This window comes from Coturnix japonica, chromosome 2 (assembly GCF_054131305.1).
Source record: "Coturnix japonica strain WE chromosome 2, WE-NBRP24, whole genome shotgun sequence".
NCBI lineage: Eukaryota > Metazoa > Chordata > Aves > Galliformes > Phasianidae > Coturnix > Coturnix japonica.
Genome location: NC_140664.1, coordinates 75,477,987 through 75,493,691, shown reverse-complemented (window position 1 = coordinate 75,493,691; position 15,705 = coordinate 75,477,987). Strand labels below are relative to the sequence as shown.

At 39.1% G+C, this 15,705-nt stretch overlaps 1 long non-coding RNA gene across 1 annotated transcript in view; it reads left to right on the top strand.

The window, feature by feature from the left end:
* The first annotated feature begins 15,021 nt into the window (after window positions 1-15,021).
* The window catches only part of LOC146761959 (uncharacterized), a 115,013-nt gene continuing 114,329 nt past the window's right edge, over window positions 15,022-15,705 (top strand). Inside the window, exon 1 of the long non-coding RNA XR_014942794.1 lies at window positions 15,022-15,140. This is a non-coding gene — a long non-coding RNA (uncharacterized LOC146761959). The remainder of the gene's footprint in view (window positions 15,141-15,705) is intronic.

Genomic DNA, 15,705 nt, shown 5'->3' with positions numbered 1-15,705 from the left:
ATATTTTTCTTGAGTACAGGATTCTTTTGGTGGGGATGGATCGTAATTGTCAGCAATCTCTACTTCTGCTTGCAACCACCCTTCCACAGCCTTCTGTGTTGTGCTGACCTCAGCGTTTGTGTGGGCATTCAGGAAAGCAGATCAGAGAGCTGATCCAGTTTAAAAATAACCTGCCCAAGAAGACCCTGCAGCTGGACCAGTTTGCCAGTTTAATTTACACTGCTCATAAATACGGTGTATCTGGCACAGCTCAGAGCATAGTGACTTTAAAATAACCCTATTGCTAAAACATTTGTCTTTAGACTACATCCCTGTGTCTACACTTCCTTCGCTATGTTAGTATATCTCACTTTCCATGTGCCAAGGTCTGATTTTCTTCATCTAGGGCAATTCTATTCCAGTAAAAGCAAAATTCTATGATGGAGTTGCAGCCTCTGTGGATCAAGAAAGGACAAATGATGTTGTCTATTTGGTCTTGTGAGAGGCCTTTGACATGGTCCTGCGCCACATACTTATCTCCAAATTGAAGAGAAATGGATTGGAAAGATGGACAAGTTGATGGATAATGAATTGGATGGACAGTTGCAGCCAAAAATTTGTGGTCAAGAGCGCTATGTCCAGATGGAGGTCATAGATCAATAGTGTCCCCCAGGAGTCTGTCTAGGGAACAGCGCTCTTCAGCATCTTCTTAGTGACCTGGAAAGTGGGATCAAGTGCATCCTTAGCAAGTTTGCTGATTACGCCAAGCTGAGTGGTGCACTTGATGTGGCAGAAAGAAGGAATGGCATCCAGAGGGACCTGGATATGGATAAGCTTTAGAAGTGGGCCCAGGAGAACCTTCTGAAATTCAGCAAGATGTGGAAGTCCTGATGGACAAAAAAAATGGACATGAGCCAGCAGTGTATGCTTACAGAATGAAAGGCCAACAGTATCTTGGGCTGCATGAAAAGAGGGGTGGCCAACAGAGCGAGGGTGGTGATTTGTCCCACTCTACTCTGGATCTGTGAGTCTCCATTTGGATGCTGTCATCCAGGCCTGTGGACCCCAGAACAAGAAGGATGCAGAACTGTTGAAGTGGGTCCAGAGGAGGGCCACAAGGGCTGGAGCACCTCTCTTATAAAGAGAGGCTGAGGGAGCTGAGCCTGTTCAGCCTAGAGATAAGAAGGCTGTGGGGAGACCTCATTGCAGCCTTCCAGCAATTGAGGGAAACTTATAAAAAGGAGGAGGTCTGACTTTTTACGTGGTTTGATAGTGATAGGAGAAGGTGAAATGGCTTTAAAATAAAAAAGGCGAGATTTAGATTAGATGTCAGAGTGGAAATTTTTCACTGAGAGGTTTGTGAGGCACTGGCACAGATTGCCCAGAGAAGCTGTGGACGCTCCATCTCTGGAGGTGTTCAAGGCCAGGTTGGATGGGGCATGGACAGCCTGATCTAGTGTATGGCAGCCCTTTCCATAGCAGGGAAGTTGGAACTAGATGATCTTTGATGTTCCTTCCAGCTGAAACCATTCTATGATTCACCTCAAAATTTCCAATTGGATCTCTTTTAGAGTGTAATGTCCTCCTCTGTATTTGAGGGAGAGCTGACCACTTTCAGTCTCTGTATTAGCTTTTAGTAAGTCATAGCTAACTTGATTTTCTCCTAACAATGCTTAGCTGTTGGTGTTCTTTCATGCTGTAAATTTGCAGTCTAGTGAAATGTATCTGTCTTGCTTTCACCAGTCTTTTGTCCTGCTGCCCTTTTTTCTTCTTCCCACAGAGAAGTGCTCATCTTGATCTTTTACATTACTTTCTGTAGTTTCTCACGTTTCATGACAGAAGGCTTAGATAATACATTCAGACAAGTAATCCACATTTGGAAAGAAAAAAGAAATAAATAAGCTATAAAATGATGTCAGTTCTGTAAACAGGATTCATATTGTGCTCTAATGATTATTCCCTAATATATGTACTGGTGATGGCACTAGGAAAAGTTAGTGAAATGGTGGTTCTGAGGAAGCAGTGTTAGACATGCGCATCAAGTGCCAGAAATGTTTAATCAGGTGGCAAATAAGTAAATGAATAAATGGATTAATTTCAGGATCTGATCCTCTTAAGCAGTCTCAGTGGAGAAGCATCTCTAAACACAGCCACGCTGGCAAAGGAGTCTATCCCTTTTGATATGATCAGCATCCAAAACTGGCGTATTAACTTGGTTGCTTTTTATTTAAAAGATTTAAATCTAAAATGAACTGAATTAACTCCTACTGTTGACCAACCTTTGTTTTCCCATGTACTTGTACAAGAACGAGGGAGCCCAAAGAGATGATATCAGAATTGATGTGCTGTTTAGGGAGTAGCCTAAAACTCACCAGCATAAAACAGTAAGTTCAGGAGGATGCTTTTAGCCCCATTCATTCCTCCTTAGAGCTTACAGTCCTCCAGTGATGGTTAGCATCCCTCACATTCTCCCAGACTACGTACCTATCTTCATTTCTTGAGAGAATTCTACAGCTTCTTGTTATTTTATCACAGGAATAAAAGAAGTGATAGGGAAAGGAATCCAGTAAGAAAAGCAGGGATTGTCCATCTCTTACATGCTACCTCCAGCTGAAAGCATCCAGCCAAACTTTGAGTGACTTAGATACAGCTCTATAGTTCTCAGTAAAGTGCTTTAAATTTATTTCAGTATTGTTTTGGTAGCATTCTACAGTTTCCTCAGCACTTAAGTCATGTAGGCTGTCCTCCTACATTGATTTTAATAGCAATAGAGTTATCTCAGGCAGTTGGAAGGCAGAACTGAGCAACTTCATATCTTGAGAAAGCTGCAAATATATTTTGAGACACCCTCTTAGCCTTGACTTTCTGAAGCTCCCTAACTGCAGTGAGCAGCTGCTCTGTCTCCTGCAAGTTCCTCACTGTAGCACCAGAGACAAATCAAATTAGCTGCGGCTGGGCTAGCTGAAGGCAACAAGTTGTCAGGTAGTAATGGCTTGGATAGATTGGGCTTGTGCTGCAAACTTGAAAACAGGCTATTATTACTTGTTTTCCTTTCAGGTAAGAGTTCTTAAGTTCATAAAAACATAAGAAATTCAAGTTGATTATAGGTCTTTTTCATTTGAAAGCATCAGTCTTATCTTTTGTTTGTAAGAGTACTTTGCTAAATTGGTGATTAGAAGCTCTACTATAGTCAAGGTGGGAAGGAATTAACATGATTTTCTGGGTAGGAGGTTATTATAGGAGTTAGACAAGGAGCAGGAGGTTGGATTAGATGAACTCCCAAGGTCTCTTTTGATCTGAATTATTCCATAAATTCAGCTGAAGTCTATGCTCTATAACACAACGCAAGTGACCACAATAAGAGGATTAACATGCAGACAGATTGTTATTTTTTCTTGAGGGGTTGTTACAGAGTTACTCACAGTAGGACTGATGATGGCCAACAGCAAAAGTGTGCAGAAGGACCTCTTGATGTTGAATGACTAGATAACAAAAAGGCAGATGAATTCAGTCCAGATAAATGTTGAGCAATATACACACGAGGAAGAAAACAGTTATTTTGAATAGAAATGCTAAAGGGTATATTTCTACTCAGGGTTGAAATTTGAATTACAATAGATAGTTAGAGTCATAATAGATAGTTAGAGTTATAATAGATAGTTCCATGGTAACATCAGCTCTGTGCTGAATGGCAATTAAAGTGGAGAGCTGACTTTCTGCATCTTTGTTCCACATCTGTATGAAGTGGATGGAAATGCCTCTACATTACATAAATTTATGAGGTTAAGTTGGTGTATACTTGCCTTGCCACCTAGATGCTCCAATAAAAGAAAAAATCTCATCTGATCTTGTTTAAATAATCTGATTTCTCTCAACTGTTTTAAAACTTCTGTATTTTTTTAATCGGGTTGATTAGCTGCTTGTATAAAGAAAATCACTGATAATTAGAATAATGGCAGTACTGTCTTAGGCGAAAGTCCTGCTTCTTTGGTAGATGTCTTTACCTTGACAGTTAGTGTCATTCCTCCTTCAGCATACACTGAATGGCCTTCATTGTCTAGCTCTAAAATGTGACTTTAGTCATGTGTGGAGAAGATTTTCCAGCTATTTGTCTCAGTTTTGAACTATTATTTATTTGGAAAGACCAATGGCATAATGCGCCTCTTGGCAGATATGAGCTGATTTGTCTTTGGAGACGCAAAACCTGTTGTGACATTTGGATTTGTTTTGGCAATGTACAAAGACAACGAGGCATTAGTTTCTTGAAAGAGTACATGGTGTATGCAGTTATGTTCATGTCAGCGGCTTTTTTTATGTATAACTCCATTGCATATGGGAGCCTGGAGACCCTCAACATACACAATGAGAGCTGTTAGTAAAACATCTCAGTCCTCCAAATTATCATGTTTATTACATCACTTGAAAGTAAAATTGTAAAGTTCCTACAAAAATCAAAATTCATTATTGGTGGGATCATGCATTTGAGTGATACGTCTGGTTTGGAAAGTAGGGATTTCTTTTGCAAAGTAAAATGCAGTCCTAAAGAGGCACAAAATGGAAAGAGAAAAAGCGTACTTCTAATTCCTTGCAAATAGATGTCCAAATCATGCCAGTCACTAGCACTAGCTGTCGTATCTGTATGTAGCTGCAGTAGGGACACAGAAGAATGATATTAGAATCTAATATATACTTATCCATTTTCCCTACTTCTCTTGAGATATCTCAGCCAGGTTAGTGCAGATTTCTGCTTGTGGTAGACTTGCTTCTCCAAAAATACATATGAACCTGTGCATGTACATAGAATCGTAGAATTGCTCAGGCTGGAAAAAACCTTAAAGACCATCAAGTCCAACCACAACCTAACCATACTACCTTCACTCTAACAACCCTCAGCTAAATCATGTCCCTGAGCACCACATCCAAACAGATCATAAACACATTCAGGGATGGTGATTCAACAACCTCCCTGGTGAGATGTATGGAAACTGTTGAGTCAAGGCCTGAACCACTGATTGATCACCTGGGGAAAGGACTGAGTCAGCCCTAGAAGCACAAGTGAAGGCAATTCAACTGTGTGACCAGAAGGGGTAGAGCCTGGCTGCACCTCTCTTGGACCCCATTTAAGGGCTGACTGCCACTAGGGAAGAAGACTGCCGCTAGGTTGGAAATCCCTTCTTTGTGGAGTTTTTTTCCTGCAATTTGTCACATTTAAATTGTAAATTTTAATGATGCTTTGTGAAAATATATCACTACTGCTAGGGTTTGGGAGCCTACGACGCAGCAGCATTGATGTGTTTTTAGCCTTATCTTCTCCTTTAATGGCAACCATGTTTTATACATATATTTTTAGTGCCTTGTCTTTTAAAAGAATATGTTTATAGCTAATACAGCAATGTTTTGTAGGTCTTGTAATACAAGCCAGATAATTAAATGTTTGGAACTTGTATGGTAGGACAATACCACAGGATCTCAAAAATTCTGCTTTATTTTTCATGAAGTCCAAGCTGGCATAGGAAGGTTTTGCCCAGAAAGAGCTATACGGAATGAAATCACAGCTTTTGGGCACAGAAGAATTGGTGGTGGCTTTCAGTAATACCTTAATTTGCCAGTGGAGGATGGGGATATTTGTATCTTCAGAAGTGACCCATCTATTTGTACCAGCTGAGAGCTATATACCAAGAGTGCAACTCTACTCAGTAGGTATTTTGAGAGTCAGGTTTCTTCACAGTGGTCTTTGGCTAACATAAGGCAGAGGAACTGCTAATAGTGTAGATACTGTTATTATGGTAATCCTTGTGTTTTTTAACTGCCTTTTTGATCAAGCATTTGATAAATACAGTTTATTGAGGAGGCCATGTTAAAAAAAAATAAAATCATATATTATATTGTGCTCTGCAGCTGTGCTCTTAAAACAAACACTTCTGTAAATCTCTGTTGTACCTGTCAACACATTTTATTGCTATGCCCCAGTACATATTGATTACCACATCAGTTCTAGCTTTTTGCACCATTTTACTTTGCCAAAGACAAGGCGCTTTCTACAAACTGTGCAAATTACCATTATCTCTGTTTGTTCTTTGGCTCAGGCTTGTGTCAACAATAACACAAACCTGGCCTGAGGTTGGTTATAGCAAAAATTGCACCCAGTCTTTATTTTTTTAAGATTTCTGATGATAAGGATGTATGGAAGTAGAGTCTGCTCTGTGTAGGCAGCTCTTGGTGCAAAGAATTGGACATTAGAGAAACAGTTAATGTGCGTTCAAATAACCTGTGTTGTTCAACTGTGACATTCTTCCCTGCATCCTTTTTGGTCTGATGAGATCCAAAGCACATAAACCTGTAGTAGGAATATTGACATTTCTTTCTTTCCAAGAAAGGTCTGGAAGCTGTCGTCTTTTTGCTCCTAAACAAATACAGCTGGATTAGCTTCACAGGCTTACATCTGAATGATCACTTCTCCCTGGATCTATTCATCTGTTCTTAAGTATCCTGAGCAAGATCTCAGCATCTACTAGATCTCTGAATCCCATTCCTCTGTCATCTGGAAGTGTTCAGATGAATCATCCAATTGAACTGCATTTATCAAATGTCTGCATGCCAGTTCGTTGGTGGTGAGAGCCATTTTGTGACATCTAGCACTCTAATAAAAATACATTCTTCTAAAAAGCCATCGAAGAATGAAAAGCTGTTTAATCTGGCAGCAGCTCAGCATCACACACAGCCATTCACTCACTTCCCACCTTCCAGTGGGGTGAGGGGGATTGAAATGTAGAATGTGTAGATTGAGATAAAATTTTACTAACAGAAAAGGAAGAAATGGAGGTGCTCCTGCCCCTTTACTCTGCACTGGTGAGACCTCACCTGGTGTACTGCGTCCAGATATGTGGAGCCCTCAGTACAGGAGAGACATGGACCTGTTTGGAGCATGTCTAGAGGAAGGCCATGGAAGTGAACTGAGGGGGAACATCTCCCCTGTAAGGACAGGCAGAGATAGCTGGGGCTGTTCTGCCTGGAGAAGGCTTTGGGGAGACCTGTTCATGTTCTTTCAGTATCTAAAGGGGGAGGATGTTAGAAGGAAGGGGACAAACTCTTTATCAGGGTCTATTGTGATAGGAGAAGGGGAAATATCTTCAAACTAAGAGGGGAGATTTAGACTGAATGTAAGATGTTTTTTTTACAATCAGGCTGGTGAGGCCCTGGAACAGGTTGCTCTGAGAGGTGGTGGATGCCCTGTCCTTAGAGACATTCAAAGTCAGCCTGGACAAGGTTCTGAGCAACCTGATTTTGCTGTAGGTGTTCCTGTTCATTGCAGAGGAGTTGAACTACATGGTCTTTAAGGGTCTCTTCCAACTCAAATGATTCTGTGATTCTATGGTTCTATGATCTTCTGTTCTACTTATGGTAGATAGTTTCAGAGTTTTTGTATTTGTTTGTATGTCTGTTTTCCCCCTGTTGTCTTTTCTTTTTTTTTAGTTACATATCATTTTTTTTTTTTTTTTTTTTTTTTTTTATTCTGTGGCTCTTTGCAGTGTTGTTTCTTGGAACATATATCACATTTATAGCGTGCTCTTCTGTGAATTGCCTTCTAGTTGCAGTCTCACTTTTGTTGAGTTACCAATTACAGTGCTTATTTATTGATCCTGGATGAATAAATAACCTAATTTTCCCAGACCTTTGAGTTATAAAGTATAGTTGTGTTGTTTAAACAGCAATTTAGGCTTACCTCCTGAGATTACTCCTACACCTTTTTTGCCACTGATGCAATACAGATTTAGACACCTTGGTCTCAGTGTGTGCAAGTTTTGTGTTATTTGTATAGGCAGAAACATCTGTTAAAGGTCTGAGAATGGCTAAATAAATTTTAAAAAGCTGAAAAATTAAAGAAATATGGCCAGTGGCAAAGTGATGTTAAATCTTTTATTTCAGGTGATGGATTATAGAAACTCAGAGCTTGTTTTCACTACAAACATTCTTTCCTGTTCTAGACATCTCATCAAAGGTCTGGTTTCTAGTGTTTCTTTTTGTTGTTGTTGTTGTTTTGTTTTAACAGTGAAGTACTGCTGCTCCAATGGTCTGAGCTCAAGAAAATCTTTCTAGATTAGATGTGACTTCTTTTCTCAGCCACTCACAATTTCTTTTCTGGTTTTGGTCATGTTTCTTATTTTCTACAGCTTTTAAAAATCAATGATCTCCCATCTTGAGTGTTGGATTTCTGTCTCCTCCTGTTGAAAATAGCAATACTATGACCAAATGCAGTGCTGTCTTAAAATACTTTTGTGGAGCAGGTGTGAAATAGGGTCTTGTTTTTCCTTTCCTCTTTAAAACGAGAAGAACACCTGTGGTTTCTGGAAGTACTCTCTGCAAAGATGTTTCTGTGTAATATCTTGGGGTGCGTAACATCACAAGCACATGATTCTGTGGCCAAGTCAACTTAGAGGGAAACATAATGAACATGGGTTTTAAATAGGCTGGCAAATGGGTTTCTCGCCAGTTTATAACACAGTACTGCAAATACCTATTAGTGCTTACACATAAGATACAATAAGGTATAGATCGACTTATATTTTTAGTGTACCATAGACACTTAAAATGACTTACACATTACAGTTAAGAATTAGTTTTTGGCAAAAAACAAAAACAATAAGAAACAGTTCTTCTGTGATGATCCTTCACTGTGAAGAAAACTGTTCATAGAATTCACCAGAGTCTCTTTAGATGGCTTCAGCTGTAAAGGGTTTTCACATTTCATTTTCAGTCTGAACTGTATCAGCACCCTCATTCATAAATGTCAGCATGAATATTTCTCCTAAATTAATTTAATTATCTAAATATCAAAAGTAATTTCACACCTGCAATTCCTATTTAGTTCTCAAGACAGCGTAACTATCCTTGTCACATTCTTCCAAACAATCTGTGGTTCTCTTGTCCAGCTAATACTATTTTTTTACCCAGGGTTTTTCTTTGCTTTCCATCTTATCATAGCAGGCTTGGAGGACATGCACTAAGGTTACTTTTGGCACTTGAAAAATGTATTTAAATTTACCTGCATCACAACATCTAAGTATACTTTGCCATATCACATATGAGTACTCTATTAGGAAAAAAAAAAACAAAAACAACCACAAAACTAAACGATTGACAGACAGATTAAAAACTGCACTGATTATTTTGCTGCATCCTGAAAGACCATATGTGGAGATGTATCACATCACTGTCATAATGTATGATTTTAACTGTGGTGCTGAGCAATGATGTGGTACTGTTGTGAGTGCACTATAAAAGGATTTTCTGTTACCTTCCTATTTTTAACTTTCACTGACATTTGAAGAAAAGTCAAGACTTCCTTTTTTTTTTTTTTTTTTTTTTAAACCAACCTTTTTAATAAAAAATGAAAAGAATGTCCTAATATTTTGTGTTTGTCTTTAGACTTTTGTGGAGAGGAAAGGCAGTGTAAAAACTGGATTTAATTAAAGTAGTATTTAATTGAGAATGAAAGAAGCATCTTATTTTATATGACTTAATCATCAGTGAGCAGATGCAGAATTTTAAATGAAAGAAAGGCAATTACCTCTTCCTAGTCTTGTCCCAAAAACAAATGCTTATAAACTGGCTATCAATAGAATCATAGAACAACCTGGGTTGAAAAGGACCTCAAAGATCATCTAGTTTCAATCTCTGTGCTATGTGCAGGATCAACAACCACCAGTCCATGCTGCCCAGAGCCACATCCAGCCTGGCCTTGAATGCCTCCAGGGATGGGGCATCCACAGCCTCCCTGGACAACCTGCTGCAGTGTGTCACCACCTTCTGAGTGAAAAACTTCCTCCTACTATCTAACCTTAACCTCCCCTGTCTCAGTTTAAAACTGTTCCCCCTTGTTCTATCACTATCCACCCTTGTAAACCACCATTCCCCCTCCTGTTTATACACTTCCTTCAAGTACCGGAAGGCCACAACGAGGTCTCCCTGGAGCCTTCTCTTCTACAAGCTAAACAAGCCCAATTCCCCCAACCTTTCCTCAGAGGAGGGGTGCTTCAGCCCTCTGACCATCTTAGAGGCCCTCCTTCAGACCCATCTTATGAGGAGCAGCTGAGGGAGCTGGGATTATTCAGTTTGGAGGAGGCTCAGAGGAGACATCATTGCTCTCTATAACTACCTGAAGGGAGGTTGTGATGGGGAGGACTTTGGCCTCTTCTCCCAGGCAACGAACAGGACCCAAGGATATGGTCACAAATTGTACCAGAGGAGATTTAGACTAGACATAAGGAAAAACTTTTTCTCTCAGAGAGTGGTCAGGCACTGGAATGGCTGCCCAGGGAGGTGGTGCAGTTGCCATCCCTGGCAGTGTTCAAAAGGCATCTGGATGAGGAGCTACGAGATATGGTTTAATGGCCTGTGGTAGCAATGGTAATGGGAGGATGGTTGGACTAGATGATCTTGTAGGTCCTTTCCAACCTAGTGATTCTATGATTCTATATGATTCTATGACTTTCAGTGATTCAGATCAGGAAGACTGTAATAAGGGAACTAAGAACTTACTTCTCTTGAAAAAAATGTTATTAGAATTATAAGAGGTGAGAATAGCATAAAAGCCCTTATAGGAGTCTGAGATGTAGTAAAACTTCACTGGATATACAAATGATTAATATCTGTACCAGGAGAAGATGTTAAAAAAGCTATGGGACTAGTGCTGAAAGTAGATTGACATTGAGACAGTCTTATTTTCCCATGAATTCTCTCAAATTTTCCTTGAAACAGCTACTGCTGTCAACTGAGTGTGATGGTACAAACTCTGTTTCAAAACTCATGTTCACAGGTGTTCCCCTTTTCCCATTTTGTTACTGGCTGCGGTTCTCTGTTGTTTCTGTCCAAATTGCCCAGATATGGTGGATGCCCCATCCCTGGAGACTTTCAAGGTGAGGCTGGATCATTTCCTGGGCAACCTGATGTAGCTGTGCAAATCCCTCTTCATTGTAAGGGACTAAATGACCTTTAAAGGTCCCTCCAACTCTAAGGATTCTGTGATTCTATGATCCCTAGTGTCCTGGCCTTTAACAGACTTGTCTTCTACACAAGCCTACGGTTCCTAGAGGCTCTTGCTGTACACAGCAGCATATACACGAGAAGGAGGGAGGCAGAAATGAAGAATCACTCTGATGTGTAGTAATTCAGTCAGTAAAAACTGACAGCAAATGCCTGCAGACAGATTCAGGAGGTGCAAAAAATGCAAGCAATCAGCTTCCTGCCTAGCTTTCTAAGTTTTGAAGCTCCAGCTGAGGGACTTTCCACAAGTTTCAGGGCTGGAATAGTTCTGGGAAAGTAAATTCTCCTTCACACAGCTTCCTCCTGTGGTAGATCTGACCTGGTAGACTAGTCTCTCCTCCATTCATGCATGTCTGAGATCATCTAATCTTTTCTGCATTACATCAAGGCTGGCTAAGAGACTTGCGAAATGTGATGCCTGTTACAACACTCTTAGCTGAACTGTCCTTGGCAGCTGTTCTGAGGACTGCATAATTTCTATGTACCTCAAAGGAAAAGGAGTAGAAGAGAAAGCAAGAAAAAGAGACACTGTTATCCTGCCAGGATTTCTAGGAAGAAAGCTGTAATATGAATCAAGGGAGAAAACTTTTGTTTTCAATAAAAGTTTTGAAGATGTTGATATTAGACTCAAAAGGCACGATTGTTGTCTCACCTACTCATTTTACACTGCCTCCAGTTGAATTACTCATCGTTGGTGCTGGTAGAAGCATACATGAGGCCAAGATCTGGAGAGCCAGCAGACTTTTTATTATAAACAATCCCGTAGTTTCAATCTGATGACTTTGTTGTTCAGCTTTCCAGACAAATTAATAATTTGGATAAATGTAAGGCCTAGTTCTCTGACATACTCTTGACTCCAGAAGTATTATATAAATGCAGCTAAATAGAACTTGGCTTTTGTACTTACTTCAGCTATTGAAATAATTGTATTTTACAAAAATATTTTTTATGAACAAATAGTAGACCAATTTGTGCTCTTTTATACTTTCTATACAAGTGAGAAGCAATGTTGCCTTCAGTCAATTTCAGATGTATTGAGCATATAGAAAAACTGATTGTAAATTCTGTAAATTACAGGGATACTTTGGAAATACATTGTTCTGAAGACAAACTTCACATATTGGAACAAATCTTCTACCTATAGTTATGGAACTTGATGCTCATTAATATGGAGGTATCTTCAGCAAATCACTTGAATACTTTTAAAGATACATCCGTATACTTGTATAATGTCCAAAATACGTTACACCTTAGGTTTACCGGAATCTTTGTCCTGCTAGCTCAAGTTTAGGTATTATTTTTGATGCAACCCAACTTAAGTTATGGTTGATGATTATAAACTGTTTGCATTGATAGAAAGATATAGTTACATTTTAAGAGATATTCTCGTAAACTGCAGAGTTCAGGTTACGTGTTGTCTGACCATTTGTATTTCTACTTAATGTTCACTTGCAAGAGAGCAAAACTGTAACAAATTACACTTTTTTTCTTTGGATTAGAAGAAAAATTCAGTGTATGGTTTCCAGTCTTGACTTATCTGTGTTTTTGATGGACCTGGTGTGCAGCTCTTATAGAATCACTGAATCATAAAATGGGTTGGAAGGGACCTCAAGGTTTGCAGTGCTGCTGACCTCCATACCTAATACTAGACCAGGCTTCAGATGTTCTTCGTTTTATCCTGATTACAGTTTTGCTGAAATCAATGGATATTAGTGGGATCAGAAATTGCTTTTGACAGTATGTCAAATAGATCTGAAAATTTATTTGCATATATAGTGTTCTGTGGTTTGCCATACATTTATTATGTATATATACAGTGACCACAAGATTGGTATTGTTGTCGTTTCTGGACAGTTTACTGTTGCTTTGTTTTTGCTGCCAGTGATAGGTTGCAGGAGTTTTTATTTACATTTATTATTATCAGAGGAAATGTTTCTCTGCTTTAGTGAGCTCAAATTTCAATCATGATAGGAGAATTAGGTGGAATGTTATTTTATAATAACTGAAAGAAGCTCAAATCTGATAGCCCTGTATGTGCAAAGAGCTGCTTTCAGTCAGGCAGCGTTTTACATCCAAGATTTTTTCATCAACAAAGAACATTAGTGTGTACCTGAGATTTAAAGTCAGGAAACTGACCTAAAATTGCAGGTGAATGCAAGACTTCTCATTCAGTGTTCTCCACATCAGTCTTCCATCAGCCTCACATCATCGAAAGGTAATTGTCATAAGCACTGTTGTAGGTGATAGCATTTGGCTTGGAAGATATATTTGGGATGAATTTAGTGTATCTTGAGGCTTTCTGTATGTCCACCATTTGAGAATGCGATTCAAGATTGCTGAAAAAACTCAACCCTTGCTTCACAATCACACCTTATTCACATCATCACTTTTTGGCAGTATATATATTTAGAGGATGAAATACAGGGAGCAGATCGATGCATTAATTTCACCAAAGCGAGGTTAAATATTTTATGTTTCAATAAAAATATTTTAAAATTAAAGTAACTTTTGTTACTTGTATGCAATAACTGTATTATGTATTTCATAAGGGCTGCTCTGAAAGTGATGCTATTTTATTATGGTGGTGGTATGGTAGTAGAGGCTGAGCCTTCCCACCAGTCTGCCATTCCATTTTGTTGCTGTGAGACAGATGGTGGCAGAGGAGCTGTCTTACAAAATGGCGACTGAAATTTTCCATACAGAGAAAATGTCACCCACTGACATTTATCAATGCTTTCTGAATGGAGACCAAACCAGGGATGTGAGCACAGTGAGGGGTGGGTGGTGTATTTCAGCATTAGTGACAGTGAGTCACTTCCAATGGTGCAGATTTCTGTATGAGCAGCATGCATATTCTTCATCGCTGGTGAGAATCCACAGCTAATGGTGCTGAATATCTTGAAAAATTAGTATATTGTAGCTGAGAATTTGCTCTATCGAATAGTGTTACTGTGTTCTTTGTTATAGTTTTCATGGAAATTAATAGGAAGGATTACTTTTGGGGCAAAGCACAGATATGCAGCTCAAGATGATTCCTTTTCATTCAGTGCAACCTAGGCAAGTCAAAAGGTTGGAAATCCATGGCATAGAGAAAACACTGATGCACATTGTGTTTTTCTTAGGATAGAAACAAAGCAAACAAACACAACCTCCTGTTCTCCTGGACCATAAAACAAACCAACACAAATGAACAGGCTACGAGCCCTTTTATGTTCAGGTCTCTAACAGGCAACAGAAGGTGAAGAGCTATGTGCAACTAAAAACATCTTTCAGCCAGGAATCACTCATACAGGTGTTTTTTATTTAGTTACAGCAGAAACTGATGAGAGTCGTGAAGAATCTAAGTATCTTTTGGGGTGGTTTTTATTTTGGAAATGCTTTTTAGTACCCTTATAAAAATAAAGATTGTTTCCAGATGATAAATTATTTTTAGTTTTTCAAAAAACAAAAACAAAGACAAAAAAACTTTATCAGAGAGATTTCATTCCTAACACATTAACATTTAAATAAATGTGAAGATAGGAATCTTCAGCTTGGAGAAGACTGAGAGGTGGTATAATCACTGTTTAAAACTATGCAGAGTACAGGGGTCAAGTAGATGAGATCAGACCCTTTTCAGTGGTGTTCATTGAAAGGACGAGGGGCAGAGGGCAAAAACTGCAACACAGTTTATCTTGTTATTGTATTGCTTTCTGGTGACATCAGTCAGTGGTACCATGCAGCATGCAGGGATCCTCTGGCGAGCACCATGTCGTGTTGTCTGTGGTGTGTTGGCAACAGGCAGTAATTGGTTGTGTCCTGTTTGCTAAAGCAGGTATCAAGCAATATCTACTGATACTGATCAACACGTGCAAACACAACGTTGTCAGCAACTGGCTGCCCTTTGGATTTTGAGCTCTTTGAGGTTGGCAGTCCAGATAGGGTTTTACACACACAAGCCATACCTTCCCAAACAGGATGATAAAATGTTCTGTGAAACTATGGCCAATAAATAAATAACTGAAGTCAAAGTGAATGGCATCCACTTCTGTCCAATTGTGTACTGCACCAGTATTTCCTTTGTGTGTTCAGAAATGATGTTCATGAAGATTTGCTCCATAATCTTCGCATGGATTGAGGTGAGACTGTCTGGCCTGTAGCTTCCGAGGTCCTTCTTCATGAAATGGGAGTGATATTTGCCAAAACAGCCTCCTGCCTTACCTGCTTGACTTACGGAACATCAAAAAACAATCTGTTGTCTGTTTTGGGTTTGCCCAGACTATCAGATAGAGATCTCTGTTCTCTTTGGAACTGGAAGGCAAAAGAGATACTATTTCTATATTAAATGAAGTCGGCATGAGGAAGTCTACAGTACTATTAAAGTCAGTGAGACTTCTTGCATGTTTAATACTGGACAGGGTATTGAATATAACTTCAGTTGGGACCTTAGTGTTGGAGTGCTCTACTTCTATTTCTAAATGGCAGCAAAATAGACATTAGCTAAAATTAAAATATCTACTTTTGTATCTCATTTTCAGGAGTCAGCAAGCAAATAAGAAAATCAAACCTGAACATTTGCCAGATTTTGAGGAAAATTAATTTTTTTATCTAAGATTTTTTCCTTATGTCTGTCACTAGTCAGGAAACTGACTGGTAATACTTCATTTCTAAATGATAGGGCAGCAGGAAAATTAATTTAAAGCT